Genomic DNA, 17,173 nt, shown 5'->3' with positions numbered 1-17,173 from the left:
ATAGTCGACTACTGAGAATTTTTTTGACTTCACAGATTCTGTTTAAACTTAGTGTAGTCGACTAATCTGTCCTGTAGTCGACTACAGATACAGTTTTTCTAGAATTTAAAGTTTGAATTTATGACTGTTTATAGCCGTTTTTAAACGTTTTTAAAGTTCAAATAATTGTCTTTTCAAAGGCTATAAATAGGTTATTTGTTCAGAAAAAATGCATAGACTTACATACCCATAAGCTTTGATCTTTGTGCATTTTTTCAAGTGAAAAACATTCAGATTTTGAGAAAAAGAAAAGTTTTTGAAATTGTCTTTGAACATTATTCAAATACTTATTGTTTAGACAATTTACAGAAGTTAGAATTATTCCTAAGCCACTACTACACTACACTACAAATCAAGGCTTACAGGAATCAAAATTGTTGCTTCAAAAGTTCTCTCGGTTTGTGAGAGGTGTTAATCTCTTGGTTTAGAGATTGGTGTGCAAATTGACAAGGTGTTTGTCAATTGGTGTTGCAATTTGCAGGGACTTACAAATTGGTCAGGTTTGTTTTTGATTTTGTAAGTTTATTCAAAATCATAGTGGAAACTCTCAAGCGAGATTTGCTTGGGGACTGGATGTACACCGGATTGGTGAAACCAATATAAAACTTTGTGTTTGTATTTGTGAATTTCTAAGATTGCCATTTTTCTTTGTAATTTATAATCTACTTTGCATAAATTTTATAAGAACACTATTCACCCCCGCTCTAGTGTTCTAGTGTATTTATTTCAGATCCTACATTTGGTATCAGAGCAAGGTGAAAGATGGCATCAACAAATACATCACAATTCAAAGAAGGTCGCTCTACAAATCGTCCACCAATGTTCGATGGATTGAACTACAACTATTGGAAGTGCCGGATGAAAATTTACCTTCAATCTATTGGTTATGAACTTTGGAATGTTGTGGAAACAAAATATGAGAAGCCTACAACTCCTTTTTCAGAATGGACTACATCTCAAAGGAACAATGCAAATTTGGACTCCAAAGCCATGAATGCACTATTCTGTGCACTTGACAAGAATGAGTTCAATAGGGTGTCAACGGCCACATCTGCATATGATATTTGACATACACTTGAGGTAACTCATGAAGGTACAAATAAAGTTAAAGAATCTAAAATTTCTGTTCTTGTACACAGATTCGAATTATTTAAGATGAAGAAAAACGAGACTATTGGAGAAATGTTCATAAGATTCACCGACATCACAAATTCTCTCATTGGTCTTGGAAAAATACACACAAGTGAAGATGGTAAGAAAAATACTACGATCACTTACTCCACAATGGGAAAAGAAAGTTACCGTAATTGAAGAAGCCAATGATTTGTCAACTCTTACGGTTGAAAATTTTATCGGAAATCTTATGGCGTATGAAGTTCAAATTGAAGATAGAAAGAATGATGAAGAAACAAAGAACAAGAAAGTACTTGCATTCAATACTACTTCCGATAAAGAAGATTCAGATGATGATGATGAAGAAATGGGCATGTTTGCACGAAAATTTCGAAAATTTATAAAACGAGATAATTTTAAATCTAAGAGTTCAATTTTAAATAACCCTCTTTGTTTTAGTGTAATAAACCAGGTCATATGAAGAAAGATTGTCTAATGTTGAAGAATAAGCAAAAATCAAGTTATTTCAATAACTTCAACAACATTCAAAAGAACAAGAAAAGGAAAGCAATGGCAGTCACTTGGGATGATAGTGATGAGTCATCTTCAGATGAAGATATTGAAGAAAAGGAAAGTACTCACATGTGTTTTATGGTACAAGATGAAGTAAGTGAAAATAAAGAACTTTTAGATGCTTTTAATGAATTATATGAAACTTTTGTGAGATTAAAAACTTCACATAATTTTCTTAAAGGTGAAAATAAAAGATTACTTGAAGAAATTTCTGATTTAAATTCCTCTAATATTTCTAATTCTCAAGTAATTAAATTGAAAGAAGAAAATTATTCTTTGCTTAAAGAAAATGAATGTTTATCTAATGAGAATATTTATTTAAAATCAGAATGTAATGATTTAAAAATTCGCATTAATAGTTTAGATAAAGATTTTCTTCTTTTAAATCAAAATATGAGGATATATGTTTGAATGTAAGCAAATTCAATAAAGGTAAACAAAATATTAATAATATACTTTCTTTTCAAAAAGAATCACAAAAGACAAAAGGATTAGGTTTTCAATTTAATAAAAATAAATCGAAAAAAACAATTTTTGTAAAACCTTCTTGTTATTTAAATGAATATAGAAATGAAAATTTGTGTAAAAAGAAATCAAAATTCTTTTCTATTTGGGTTCCAAAAGAATTAACTTCTTTACATAAGAATTTTTATATTTCTGATTTTATTAAAAATATTTGTTTATTAACTAACTATTTAGGCAAATCAAACTCTTCATGGGTTTGGTTTCCTAAAGGCTAATTTAAAGGACCCAACATAGTATGGGTACCGAAATTATAAATGTTCATTATTTTAGGTACCCAAGAAAGATAGGTGGATTTTGGATAGTAATTGCTCCAAACATATGACTAGAAATATACAATTGTTGTCATCTTTTTAAAACAAAGATGGTGGTACCGTTACTTTTGGAGATAACAACAAAGGAAAAGTCATCAGTATTGGATCTGTCGGTAATCCAAACAAACCTATTATTGATAATGTTCTATTAGTTGATGGTCTTAAACATAATTTACTTAGTATTAGTCAACTTTGTGATAAAGGTTTTAAAATTATTTTTGAAAAAGAATCTTACTTAATTTATGATATTGATTTAATAACTATTATTTTTAAAGGCCATAAAAAGAATAATATATATGTTTTATCTATGAATATTTCAAATGAACAATGTCTTATTGCTTCATCTAATGATTCTATTTTATGGCATAAACGTTTTGGACATGTTAACTTAAACACATTTCTAAGATCTCTAAAAATGATTCAGTAAATGGTTTACTTAAGATGTCTTTTAAAAACAATTATTGTGATTCATGTCAACAAGAAAAAAATGCACAAATCTTCTTTCAAATCTAAAAATATAATATCTATAAGTAGACCATTAGAATTAATTCACATAGATCTTTTTGGTCCTTCTAGAGTAGTATCTTTAAATGGAAGTAGATATGCATTTGTTCTTGTTGATGATTATTCTAGATTCACAAAAAATGGCGGTCGACCGTAGAGCGAAGGGCGATCGACCGCGAGCTGATGAAAAACAGAGCTGAGTCTCTGGAAATTTAGCGTTCGACCACAGAGCCATGTCCGGTCGACCGCGAGAAGTTTCCAGGCACATGAATTGCCTAACTTGTTCACGGTCGACCGTCGAACCATGTCCGATCGACCATGGACTGATAGAAGGCATACACAGAGTTTAAAAACAGGTTTTTGACTTTGGAAAAGTAATGAAAAAAATCTAAAATGATTTCTAAAAGTTGTACAACTTTGTAAAATAATTTTAATATTAAAAACAAACTGTTTTGAAAAGGAATTTTGCACATAGGTCCTCATACATGTGAAAGACTTGTGATAAACATGGTATATCACATACTTTTTCTTTTCCTTGTGCTGCTCCACAAAATGGAGTTGTAGAAAAAAAAATAGAACTTTATAAAAATGTGCTAGAACCATGTTATGTGATAGTAATTTACCAAAATATTTTTGGGCAGAAGCTGTATCAACAGCTTGTTATGTATTAAACAGAGTTTTATTAAGACATATTTTAAAGAAAACTTCTTATGAATTATTTTATAATAAAATTCCTAAAGTATCTTACTTTAAAGTTTTTTGTTGTAAATGTTTTATCTTAAACACAAAAGATAACTTAGATAAATTTGATTGTAAATCTGATGAAGGAATTTTTGTTGGATATTCTAATCATAGTAAAGCATATAGAATATATAACAAAAGAACTTTAGTTATTAAAGAATCTTTACATGTTTCTTTTGATGAAAATTTTTCAAAACCACCTATTGTTTTAAATAATGATGATGATATAATTGATACTATTCATGATACTCCAATGTTAGATATTACAAAAGATGATAATTTACAAAATGATTTACCTAAAGATTTTGTAGAAGTTAAAAATCATCCGCATGATTTAGTCATTGGAAATATTTCTGATAAAGTAACTACTAGATCTCATTTTAATTTGATTGCTCATACTTCTTTTATTTCAACTATTGAACCTAAAAATATAAAAGAAACCTTACTTGATGATTTTTGGATAATTGCAATGCAAGATGAACTAAATCAATTTACTAGAAACAGTGTTTGGGATATTATACCAAGACCTCAAAATAAATTTATTATTGGAACAAAATGGATTTTTAGAAACAAATTAGATGAATCTGGTTAAGTTGTTAGAAACAAAGCTAGATTAGTTGCTCAATATTATAATCAAGAAGAAGGAATTGATTATGATGAAACTTTTTGCTCAAGGTTATAATCAAGAAGAAGGAATTGATTATGATGAAACTTATGGACCTGTTGCTCGTTTAGAATCAATTAGAATTTTACTTGCATTTGCATGTTTTATGAATTTTAAATTATTTCAAATGGATGTTAAAAGTGTATTTCTAAATGGTTTTATAAAAGAAAAAGTTTTTGTAGAACAACCTCCAGGTTTTGAACATGAAAGTTTTCCAAATCATGTTTTTAAACTTAAGAAAGCTTTATATGGTCTTAAACAAGCACCTCGTGCATGGTATGATAGATTAAAGAAGTTTCTTTTAACTTTAGGTTTTGAAATTGGAAAAGTTGATTCAACATTATTTATTAAGAAAATAAATAAAGATATTTTACTAATCCAAATATATGTAGATGATATTATTTTTGGTTCTACTAACAATAATTTTTGTCAAGAATTTGCTAAGACTATGCAGGATGAATTTGAAATGAGTCACATGGTGTTCGCGGGAAAAATCGTAGCTTTCATTGCTTTCATTGATTCCATTGCACACTCTTGTAATAGTTTATCGACTACAAAAATCCGGTCTTTTTATAAGATCCGGTTACAACGAGATCAAAAGAAAAAAGAAAATTACAACTCTTTCCTTATTTGTCGAACAAATCACGAGCTCCTGTTTTGTGGTCACTCGCTTCTGTGGGTTCTTCGCCTGCGCCGGGGTTTATCCGTGGACCACCGCGTGATCTAGATCCGGTTATATCTAAACGGTATAACGGGTATTATCTCTCAAAGGAAATAATAGCCGGGGGGGATTAATTCACCAAGGAAATAATCGTCCTCTCGGGATCAAAGGCCAAGCTTTGATCCGGAGTAATACCGTATGGATCTCAGATCCGATCCCTCTCGAACTCCTGCCTATCTAGATCCGGTTAGATCTAAACGGTATAACGGGTATTATTTCGCAAAGAAAATAATAGCCGGGGGGATTAATTCACCAAGGAAATAATCGCCCTCTCGGGATCAAAGGCCAAGCTTTGATCCGGAGTAATACCGTATGGATCTCAGATCCGATCCCTCTCGAACTCCTGCCTTTTCTGACGTGGACGATCGCCGAGCACCAGATCTGAAAGAGCAAGTCTTCGAAGCTTCAAATGTCCAAGGCTCAGATCTCAATTCAGCAAAGCTTCGCCGTCAAAATTTCCAACCCTTCACAAATGAGCCATGCCCCTCTATTTATAGGCACTCAGAACTGTGCCCGGGCACAGATCTGGCCGGCCACCTAGAGGTGGCTCGGCCACCTAGCCACCTAGAGGTGGCTCGGTTTTGGCCGAGTCCTCCAGGTGTTGTGCCGTTTTGCCGTTTTCCAGTTTCGCTATTGATTTGGACTCTGATTTGTTGATTTGAATCCTAATTTGGCAGTAAATCCGCCTTGGCGTTCGAGTTCGAATCCGTTCTACAGTCGGATGACTCGTTGACTTCCCGAACCGTTGGCTTGATTCCGCACGCAAATGGATGCATTCCGTTGCTTGCGTGTGATTCGTTAACCTCGTCGCCTCCTTAATCCGCTTCGTTGCGTGTCACTTGGCTTCGGTGTTGTGGACTGGCGCTCGTGTTTAAATACGTCACCCGATGGTTCGTCGGTTTGTGGAATCACCGTACCGAGCTGTGTTTAGGGACCTATAGGCAGTTTTATACGCCTACAGATACCCCCTCCAAAGTATTTCAGCCTTATTTTTTATAGAAGAGTCTGGAATACTTTGGATATGATTTTCCTAACCTTCAGTCGGTGTAACGGGACCTTGGAATGGCTTCTGTTCTTGATTTCTTCAATCCTTTAGGCTATTCGGTGCTTTGTCGAATGTCTGTAAGGGTTCCGGTGCTGCATTTATTGTCTGACCGTTGTCAAAATTTTGAACTTGAAGTCGATTCCTGATTTTCTGATCTTTTAGCTCGTGGCTGACCATCGATCGTTGACGTTGAGTCTTTATTTGCGACGCGTTGTTCGGCGTAGTGTTGTTGAGTTATCCTTAAGAATATTTTTACAAAAATATTCTCCAGAAACTTCTCAACCAAAAATAGGGAATAGTTTATACTCGTATACCTTATTGGAGTAATTTTTCATGTCCGAATGAGCCGAACCGACCTAATAATGACCCAAAAAAGGCAGTAATTGGGCTCAAAAAATCTTTTGACCCTTCCGAATGTGTGGGAGAGGAAAGAATAAACAAAGGACTGAACCCTCGGTCGATTTGAAGTTGTTTCGATGCTCGGTTCAGCTTCAATTTGAATTCTGGTTCAAATCTGGTTCAAACTGGTTCAACTTGGTTCAAGACTGGTTCAACCTGGTTCAAGGCTGGTTCAGGACTGGGTCAAGACTGGTTCAGACTGGTTCATCCTGGTCTGGTCTGGTTCAGTCTGGTTTGGCCTGGTTCAGTCTGGTTTGGCCTGGTTCAGCATCTTTTGAACTGATTTGAACTGGCCTGGTCTGGTTCAACCTGGTCCGGTCTGGTTCAGGACTGGTTCACATTATAAAAGGGGTTCTTTTCTTCTTTCTTTTCCTCCTCCTAGGGCCGGCACCCCCTTGTCGCTCTTTTTGGATTTTCTCTTCCCTCGAGCATCCGTTCTCCCTCAAATCTTCATAATTGTCTTAGATCCATCCTTCATTTTGATCTTTGACTGAGAAATCCCTCAGAAATCTTCATATAAAAATTCCTCTCAGGCCCCTCGAGCACGTGGTCTGAGCCTCTTTCAAGATTTGATTTTTGTCGGATCTTCGAGCTTTCCCTCAGGTAAGTCCTCCACAATTTTAGCATATTTCATGCTTAATTTAGTACATGAATTTGTGGTATTGCATATGAGGGTTAGGGTTTATGATTTGGCGCCTCGAGCTCCTCTTTCAGGGGGTAGAATTTGGAGATTTGAGGGGCTTAAGTGTAATAAATAAGGAAAATTTTTTTTCTGGATCTGATCCTCTGATTTATTTTGCAGGTCACCATGTCTAAGAAGATGGTGAGACCCGAAATCATCCTGATATCCGACGATGAAGGGGAAGAGGATCCCATTGCTGCAATTATGCCTGGCCAAGAACCTATCTTCCCGGTCTCCGAATCCGTGCAGGGCATCCTCCAAAAATTAGAGAAAGTTATGCAACAAACGACCAACGCCATTAGTTTTGGACGGGGAAGATTTTATGATTTGCTCCCTTTCATAGCAGATAGTCTTAAAGACATTCGGCGTATAGGTGGCATCCGGCTAGCTAGACGATGTGAGTTAAGGTTGACTTGCTTAGAGGAACTCATGTATCGTTTGGAAGAGCTAGTATACTCCGACCCACATGATGAGGCCACGCCGCTCATGATCGATGCTCATATTCAGAGGATGCACGAGCGTAAGGCCCGAGCGAGAGGCATATCGGAGCAAGAAATCATCATTGCGAACTTGTACGAACGGCAACGTCGTCTGCGGACTAAGATAGATGCTTATAACAACATTGCTGATAGTACGGGGATTAGGACCATCCAAGGGGAGAGGACTCTAAAAGATTTTAAGCTCGAGAGCACCAGAGTTCAAAATGTTTATAGAGGAGAGCTGGAGGCTTTTCACGCGTTGTGCCGGGAAGACGTAACTGCCGATGCTGCCGCCGTTCTTGCTTATGCCAAGCTTCAGAAGGAAGAAGAGGAGAAGGTTCGAGCGGAACACGCAGAGAAACTTGCCGCTGTTAAGGCTAAAATTGCTTCCTTCAGTTTGTTAGATCTGATTTGAGACGTCTTCTTGTATCTCCACTTGGTTTGATTTTATTAATGAAATAAAGTCTTTTCTTTAGCGCACTCCTCTCTTTATCATTATGTTTCTCTATTGATTGTGAACCCAACGGTCATAATGCTTATAGGATTTTTGGCAAATCCTCAGCCATCAACGGGTTTGATAAGCCTTTACCGATTACCGTTTGAATCGGGCTAGCATGCGGATTGTCTAAATCCGTTCCGCATGTAACGTTGTGCTAAGAGAGCGAATTCTCTGAGACTTTGTGCTATGATGTCGAATACATAGACTTCGCCATTGTTACGGGAATAGGCTACCCGGCGACACATGTTAGGTGTTGACTTTAGGATTTTTGGCTAACCCCCAGCCTTCAACGGATTTGATTAGCCTTTACCGATTACCGTTTGAATCGGGCTAGCATACGGATTGTCTAAATCCGTTCCGCATGTAACGTTGTGCTAACGGAATGAACTCCCTTAGACTCGCTGCTACGACTTTGAATACGTAGACTTCGCCATTGTTATAGGAATAGGCTACCCAGCAACGTGTATTAGACGCTGACTTATCCCTACTTAGGCTTCGGGATAAAATACCCCAGAATCGAACTCTGGTGTCTTTTTCTACGGAGAAAGACTAAACCGGCGACGCGTGTTAGGCGTCGGCATATCCTTTCTTAGGATTCAGGATGAAATTCCCCATGCGTGTAAGGCATGGATTTTGGTGTTATTAATAACAACCTGCCACAATGTTGAATATGCGGACGGGTGTTCTTTTTAAACGGTTAAGAACTGACCGGCAGCGCGTGTCAGGCGCAGACTTATCCTTGCTTAGGTTTCAGGATAGAATACCCCAGAATCGAACTCTGGTGTCTTTTTCTACGGAAAAAGACTAAACCGGCAGCGCGTGTTAGGCGCAGACTTATCCCTGCTTAGGATTCGGGATAAACTTCCTAGGATGAATCCTGAATTCTTCGAAAAGGATTGGTATGGGGAAGGAAGAATTTTATATTCTATTCCCCGAACAAAGAAGGAAAGGAGACTCGAGGTGGGATCTCCACCCCCAGAATCCGGAAAGGTGAAACTAAGAGTGGGATCTCCACTCCGAGAATCAAAAAGATTCGGGGCGCCCTCTTGAGTAATCAGGCGATATTCACCGTTTGAGTAGACTGTGTCTATCACAAACGGTCCTTCCCATTTGGGTTCAAATTTACCTTTCTTCTTGAAGTTGAGGATTATCCGTCGGCGAGCAGCGAGGACCAGATCTCCTTCCTTGAAGCTTCTCTGTCGGACTCTTTTGTTAAAAGCCCTAGATATTCTGGCTTGATAAAACTCAATGTGTTGTTGAGCCTCCAAGCGCTTTTCATCCAACCTCTCGAGTTCTTCGAGACGTTTCTGATGCTGTTCTTCTGTCGTCATATCGATTGCGAGAGCGATCCGAAGGGATGGGATCTGAATTTCCAATGGTAGTACAGCTTTACATCCATATACCAACGAATATGGGGTAGCTCCTGTAGGTGTGCGTATGGTGGTACGATAAGCCCAGAGTGCTTCACCGAGTTTATCATCCCAGTCTCGTTTATTGGTCTTCACGAGCTTTGACAGGATCTTGATGATCGTCTTGTTAAACGCCTCAGCTAATCCATTCGCGGTGGGGTAATAAGCTGTTGACGAAACATCTTTAATTTTGAACTTATCACAAAACCTGACGAAGGCGTTGCTTATGAATTGTAGACCATTGTCATGAATGATCCGTCTTTGCACGCTGTGTCGGTATATGACATGATGTTTGATAAAATTGATGACGTTGTTCGTCTTCACTTCTCTAAGTGGAATCGCTTCAGCCCACTTTGAAAAGTAATCCGTGATTGCGAGAATGAATCGATCGCCTTTGACTGAAGGGGGAAAAATAGGTCCGACAATGTCCATACCCCATGTCTCGAACGGCCAAGACGTGGTTGACGTGTGTAAATGCTCTGGTGGTTGGTGCATATAATTTGCATATACCTGACAAGCATGACACTCTCGGGCGTATTCGATTACGTCACGAACCATCGTTGGCCAAAAATATCCTATTCTCCTGATGCGATCATATAGTTTGGGACCAGGTGTAGGCGTATAAAACTGCTTATAGGTCCCTTGACACAGCTCGGCGCGATGATTCGACAAATCGACGAACGTTCAAGCAACGAAACGAACTAAAGAGGCTACAAAGCTAACGAACTGCATGTGAACAACGTTAGTGGTTCGGGGAGTCGACGGGTCTTCCAACAAAGTGGATTTGAACTCAAACACCGACTGAGTTTACTGCCAAATCCGGAATCAAGTCAACAAATCAACAAAACAACCGAACAACGGACAAAACAACCGGAAACAACGGAAAACGACAAAACCAGCGCACCTGGGGGAACTCGGCCCGAACCGAACCACCCTAAGGTGGCTCGGCCCAAGCCGAGCCACCCTAGGGTGGCTCGGTGGCCGAGCCACCCCAGGGTGGCTCGGCCAAGGCCGAGCCACCCTGAGGTGGCTCGGCCAAGGCCGAGCCACCCCTGGGTGGCTCGGCTATGGCCGAGCCACCTAGGGGTGGCTAGGCTCAGAACTGTGCAAACGCACAGTTCTGAGAGCCTATAAATAGGCCTGGTACTCGTTCATTTGGAGGACTTCTTCTGAAACTTTGGAGAGAGCCGAAACTCTGCCGGATTGTCACCTCAACTCGGAGATCTGAAGGCTTGAAGACTTGGAGGCCCGGATTTGATTCTTAGCGAGCACCCGCACCGAAAAAGGCAGGAGTTCGAGAGAGTCTAATCCTCAGATCTACGTCGTCACACTCCGGATCTAAGCTTGGTTCTTAGATCCCGAGATTCGAGCGGTCGTTTCCTTGGTGAAACGATCCCTCCCGGCTATTATCTCCTTGGTGGGATAATACCCGTAATACGTCGTAGATCTGCTTGGATCCAGATCACGCGGTGGTCCACGGTAAGCAACCCCGGCGCAGGCAAACAACCCACAGAAGCAAGAGACCGGATAACAGGATCTTGTGATTTGTTCGGTAAAAGAGAGAAGTTGTAATTTTGATTTCTTTGTTTTATTTTGATTTTCATTGTAAGCCGGATCTTATAAAAAGACCGGATCTCTTTGTAACGCATAAAGTTGTTAACTGAGTGCAATGACATCGATAATGAAGAAAACACCAACTTTTCCCGCGAACAGACGAGGGGGACGGAGAAGTTATCAGAACCCCCAATCCTAGGGTGGGTCTGCCGTACACATACTTGATGGCGTGGTTCGTATACCACTGCGAATGTTTGATGAGTGCCCCGGCGGCGCTTCAGGGCGACAAGTTTGTCCCCTTCGTCCAGCGTTTGGAGAGGTGCTCCTGGAAGTGCAAGGACATCCCCGATACGAGGAAGACGCTCTCCCACTTCGGGCACTATAATTTTCGTCGATCTTTTCCTTACTTCAGCGGGGGTGGATATGGAGAATCTCTCAGGGATGCGCCGACGGCGGATCACCACACAATCCTTTCCCGTGGTGCCTTTCGCTGGTTGGTGGACATTCGACCAGGGTATCACGTTCTGAGAACAGGCTCCACATGCTATCTCGAGCCATACATCCCTTGCAGGTTTGCCCGCCAGTTTGGGTATGATCAATTGTATGTGGGCAACGCCAACCCTCGCCTACACTTCGAAGGAGGACTGGTTGACGGCGCTCGGGGGTGGTTCTGGACCCATGCTGGAGGTACTCAAGCTCGTTTTGAGTTGCCTGCGAAGGACCGCGATTTACACCACACGCTCTTGTACTGTCGGTGGTATCGGGGTGCTAGTGCTGACCCTGCCAACTTCTGGTTCCAAAGCTCATGTCTGGCGGAACGCGATCGTCCCATCAGGGGCTCTCTCCGTTCTTCAAAGAGAAGGGGCCACCAAACCGCTAGGGAGTTGTTCTCGGAGGATCCAGTGGAGGACTGTGAGAGCTTCGATGCTGGTGGCGAACCTGAGGTTCCCGATGTTCAAGCTCCGGTTCAGAGTCCGACAATCGGACAAATGGGGGCACCTTTGCTATCCCCGAGTAGCTCGCTTCTCTCGAAGCGTCAGCGGGAGGCAGTGGCTGAGAGTTCCCGAGCGGGAGCGGCTAAGAAGGTCCGTCGTGATGTGATGGCGGAAACCGTCCGAGCGGCGGAAGGTCAGGATGATGTTCCCCAGGTGGGTATCCCCGGAGCGGCGACGTCTGGAGTCGTATTGCCCGTCTCTTCTGCTGCATCGGGGGCGGCTCCGGCGACTATGAGAGACGCTCCTCCGCGATCTGGCGAGAGGTTACCGACGGGAGCTCCAGCGGCTTCTGTGTCCGCATCAGGAGGTAATTTTTCTTTTGCAATAGCGTCTTTGATCGCAACGATGATCTCATACCTTTTGCCATTGGTATTGGACCTATGCAGGTGCGATTGAGAAGGTGATTTCCATTCCTTCCGACGAGGAAGGGGAGGCTGGAGATGAGGAGGGGCCCACCGGCTCGGGTAAGTGTGTGTTTTAGCATCACTTTTCTTCCCGTACTCGACTGTTAGTAGGGTCCCTTTCGAGGGGTCTCTGTTAACCTCTTTTTTTTGTGCATTTGTAATTGACCCTAACCGTGAAGTCGCAGGTGAGGAGGATCCTCACTCTTGGGTGAATCGCTCATCTGAGGCGGGCGAATCTGAGGAGGATGACAATATCTCAGTTCACGAGGCATTGTCCAGTGAGGCAGAGGATTTGGCGCTTGAGGACGCGCCTGGCCGAATAGGGGGATCTCCTGCTCCTATGGAAGCGTTGGCTGGGGGTCATTCATCGGCGCGAGAATCTCCGCTTCAACGGGAGGCCCCCATTCTGCAGGTGACCATTTCTCCGTCGACGGCGGCCGTTGACGTTGTGACCACTGCACCGAGGGTGTCATTGGTCGCACCGTCTCCGGTGGTGCCCGTTACCACTTCTACGGTTATGGCTATAGGCACCTCGACCGTGATTTCGTCTACGGCGGAGGAGGTCGCCCTCTCTCCCTTGGAACGCTGGCGAAAAACGCAGGTGGAGCGAGCTCTGGCGAATTTCGAAGATACTTTGGCCCACTGCACCCGGCTGGTCTTGGAGGAGAATTGCCCCTTCGAAGAATTCAGGGAAGTTCTTGAACACGATGCGTCCTTCTTGCGTAAGAGGCTCGGCGCCGCCGCGGCGAGGCCCTATTTTCAGCGTCTGAACGAAGTGGAGGGGGCTGTTCGGCAGCTGCTCGCTCTTCGTGCGGAGAGTTCCACTCTTGTTGATCTCGCCTCCCGCGAAGTTCGAGTAGCTTTGGCGGATCGTGATCGCCGCCTGAACGAGAACATGACACTAGAGTTAAAACTGTCGGCAGAGTCGGAGCAGGTCAGAGCCGAGGATGCACAAGTGGCCCGCGAGGAAGAAACGGTCGATAATCAGTTCTCCCGACTTTCCTTCGAAGTAGAGAGGCTGAAACAGGTTGTAGCCGAAGCACAGGCCGCCCTGGCCGTTCAAGAGAAGGCTCGCGATCACGTGGCAAAGGAGTTGGAGGGCGTAAAGTCTCGCCGGCGATTGACTGCTGGCTCCGTTGCAGAGAAGGATCGAGCTCTCAAGGATGTCAGGGAGGTTATTCAGGACTTGATCTCCTGCACGGAGGAAGATATTCGTCGAGAGGTCCTGAGGAGGCTTGAGCTTCGCCATGCTGAAGAAATTCGTGGGGCGGAACTGAAGTTGAAATCCCTGTAGTTCGCCTTTAGTTTTCTGCTTGTAATAGGACTTCTTTCTCATGAATGAAATTGTCCCTTTTGTTTCTTGGCTTATTGTCATTTACGTGTGTGCTCCATTTTCGTAATCATGCATTGGTCAGAATTTGGTCGTAAGAGAACCTCAACTATAGAGGAATTCTTGTTGGCGAATTTCGGCTGCAAGTCTACTTCAACTGCGGGCGAATTTTGTTCGCGGGCGGATTCGCAGGAGCTAACGGCGAAGCCTGGCTCTGATCGGGTTCCGATTTCAGTGGGCCGCGTGTTAATCCACGTGTACGTCAGTTAAGGGGACGTGGGCTAGCCGTTTCGCATTTAATGCGAAGTAGTGGGCCTCTTCGTCTCTCGCGCCCGATTCGGGCCGTCGTTGCAGATCGTGGTCACGAACCGTTAGATCTCGTCCGTCCAGATAAGATCCGATCTGTTCGGCCTTACCCTTCAACTGTTCCAGCCTTGAACGGTCTAATCGAGTCTCGAGTAACCGCCTAGGACTCTTAGGTATTTAATGCCCCTATCCTCTGTTAAGAGGATCTACAGGTCTCCCCGGAGTGGACCCGACTTTCTTCTTCCTCATACCCCCAATGGCGCCGAAGGTGAAGAGGGTTGTTTCCAAGAAAAGGAAAGAATCTGGTTCTTCGGGTGCTGCTGAAGGTATCTCCTTGCTTCAACTTGTGTAAGTTTAGTAGGTGTTCCTCCCCCAACTGTTCCCTGTATCGCTTGTTGCGTCTTACAGGTCGAGAGGAGGCGCCGGCTGCCGAGGAGCATGCGGCCGATCCCATTCTGATTTCGGACGACGAATCTGAAGGCCGTGCGAACTCCGCTGCTCCGGATCCCGCTCCCCAGCCGGGAGCCGAACCTTGCCTCGAAATTCCTCCCATCACGACGCTTGCTCCGGGCCAGAGGTCTGTTCCCTCCGAGTCTCAACCGTGGCAGGCCCGTATTGAAGAGTTCGAAGGTGCTGTAAGGCAGGCAATTTCCCTCGTCGAACTCGGTATGGGTAGCTTTGACAGCTTCAGGCAGTCCCTCTATGATCGCGTGGCCGATTTACGGCGATCAGGTGAAAACCGTCTCGCTACCCGTTGCGTGCGTGAACTCCGTCTCTTGGAGCCACGCATGATGGTGCTAGAGGACTTGCTACGGGGAGGTCCGGAGGCTAAAATGGCATCCTGTCTAGCTCACTTCGGGCGTCAGGAAGCCCTGGAACAGGAAACCCGCTCCAAGGAGATAGCGGATTTGGAGTCTGCGGCTAACTTTTGGGTGAGCCAACAACGTTTGCTAGAGGAGCAAGTCATTGACCTCAACCATACCATGGCTCGCCTGAGGGCCGAGTTAGGGCAGGCGGAGGCGAAGTGGAAGGCGCTCCAATCTGACGTGGTCAAGGTTAATGAGAACGCTGAGGCAGAGACTCGACGCCTGCTAGCTTTGCGCCAAGCAGATGCTGCCGCTGCGTCGAACCGCGAGGACCGGATCCGGAAGGCTGCTGAAAACAAGGCTCGGGAAGACCACGCGAGCCAGGTTGAGGCGGTCAAAGAGGAGATTTCCACCTTCAGCGTGTTCGACTGAGACTTCTGCCTCAGGACCGTATTGGGATATTTTGCTTGCTTGCTTTTTACATTTTGGGACTATGCCATGACTCTTAAAGTCATAACTTTGTTCAAATGTATTGTCTTGAAACGCTGGGTGTATGTTTTGCTTCTTTGAACATGTTATTATGACTTTCGCAATTTGCAGAAAACATAACTTTGTTCAAATGTACTGTCTTAAAGTATCAATGAGGTTTTGTGTCCGCTCATTGCTTGTGTATTGGCGAGATTTAATTTGTTTTCAGGCGAGATTTTGATCGCGGCGAGTTCCGCCTGGAAGCTAAACTCAGCTGTTGGCGAGTTCAAGCAGATGAGTAACCTCTTTTGCTGGCGAGTTTCGCTTGGAAACGCAACCCAACGGCTGGCGAGTTTATGCTGTGTGCGAGACCCGTATGATGGTGGGCTTGTGTTGAAAACCCGACCCGATTCGCCTGGCGAGTTTGAATTGTAGGCGAAAACTCGAGCAGTTAGCGAGTTGATCCAATAGTCGGGGATCCGACTGCGGGCGAAACTTGTGCCACGTGTCGGTCGGCGGGCCCAAGTGCTTGCCAGCCAAGACTCTGCAGGCGCATTAATGCCCATTTATGGTGAAGCGACCGGTCGCTTCGCCTCTCGTGCCCAATCCGATCTGTCGGTTCGGGGTTTCGAGAGCAGCCTTTAATGGCGTCGAGTTCGAAGCGTCGCAGGGCGTTTGGACCGCTTGATCGCTTGGGGTGATGAATCTCCACCGTTAAATTTTTCGGAATATATACTTGCACTTGCTCTTCTCCAGCAGAGTCCCTACCGCTTCGAGAGAAATCCGCTAGGAAGAGATCTCTGCGAAAAAGAACTCTCTCTCTCATGGCTTCCTCTTCTAATGATAGTGGTGCGGAGGGTGTCGGTTCTTCCTCCACCGTCGTCGACGTTGGTGCTCCGGCTGCCGTCCCCGCGATTCCGGACCCCTTGGCTCATCCCGCCTTCGTGCCCCTCCAGGAATTGGTGGGCTTGGTGCACGGGGTTGCCATCTCAGTCAGCGTTGGCGACGGACGTTACTACGACGCGCTCCCTCATGTGGAAGCGTGTTTGGAGGCGGTTCGCCGTGCGGGTGATGCCTCGCTCACACGGCGATGTGAGCGGGAGCTTGAGCGCATTGAGGGGTGGATGTACCGCCTCGAAGAATTGGCCAACGAAGATTCCTCTGATGAGCCGCCGCCCCCTTCTTTGTGTCATCTACTCGAGCGCAAAGAGCGAGCGAAAAGGATTCAGGCGAAAGAGGCCGAGCTCCAACGTCTGCGGAAGCGTCAACAAGCGGTGCTGGACCGGATGGATGCCTATCTGGACAGGGCCTTCTTCGAGGACGCTGGCTCCCTCCGCGGCGAGGCGAAGTTACGGGAGCGCCAGCTTACGGTGAGGAGGCTCGGCGAAGCTGCCGCGGCGGTGGACCAGGAGCTCCAGCTCCTTCGCCAAGAGGAAGAAGCCAGCGAGGCGGAGTTGGCCCGGCGGCAACCGGAGCGGAAGGAGAAGGCGAGGATCCAGCGGGCTGCGGAACGTGCGAAGCTCAAAGTGAAGATCGGCTCGTTCAGCCTGCTGAGATTCCTGTGAGGCTGCTATCTAAGTCTTCTTCGCCTTCCTCTTCTTTTTTT

The sequence above is a fragment of the Asparagus officinalis genome, chromosome 3, assembly GCF_001876935.1.
Source record: "Asparagus officinalis chromosome 3, Aspof.V1, whole genome shotgun sequence".
NCBI classification, from domain to species: domain Eukaryota; kingdom Viridiplantae; phylum Streptophyta; class Magnoliopsida; order Asparagales; family Asparagaceae; genus Asparagus; species Asparagus officinalis.
This window is presented reverse-complemented; position numbering follows the sequence as displayed.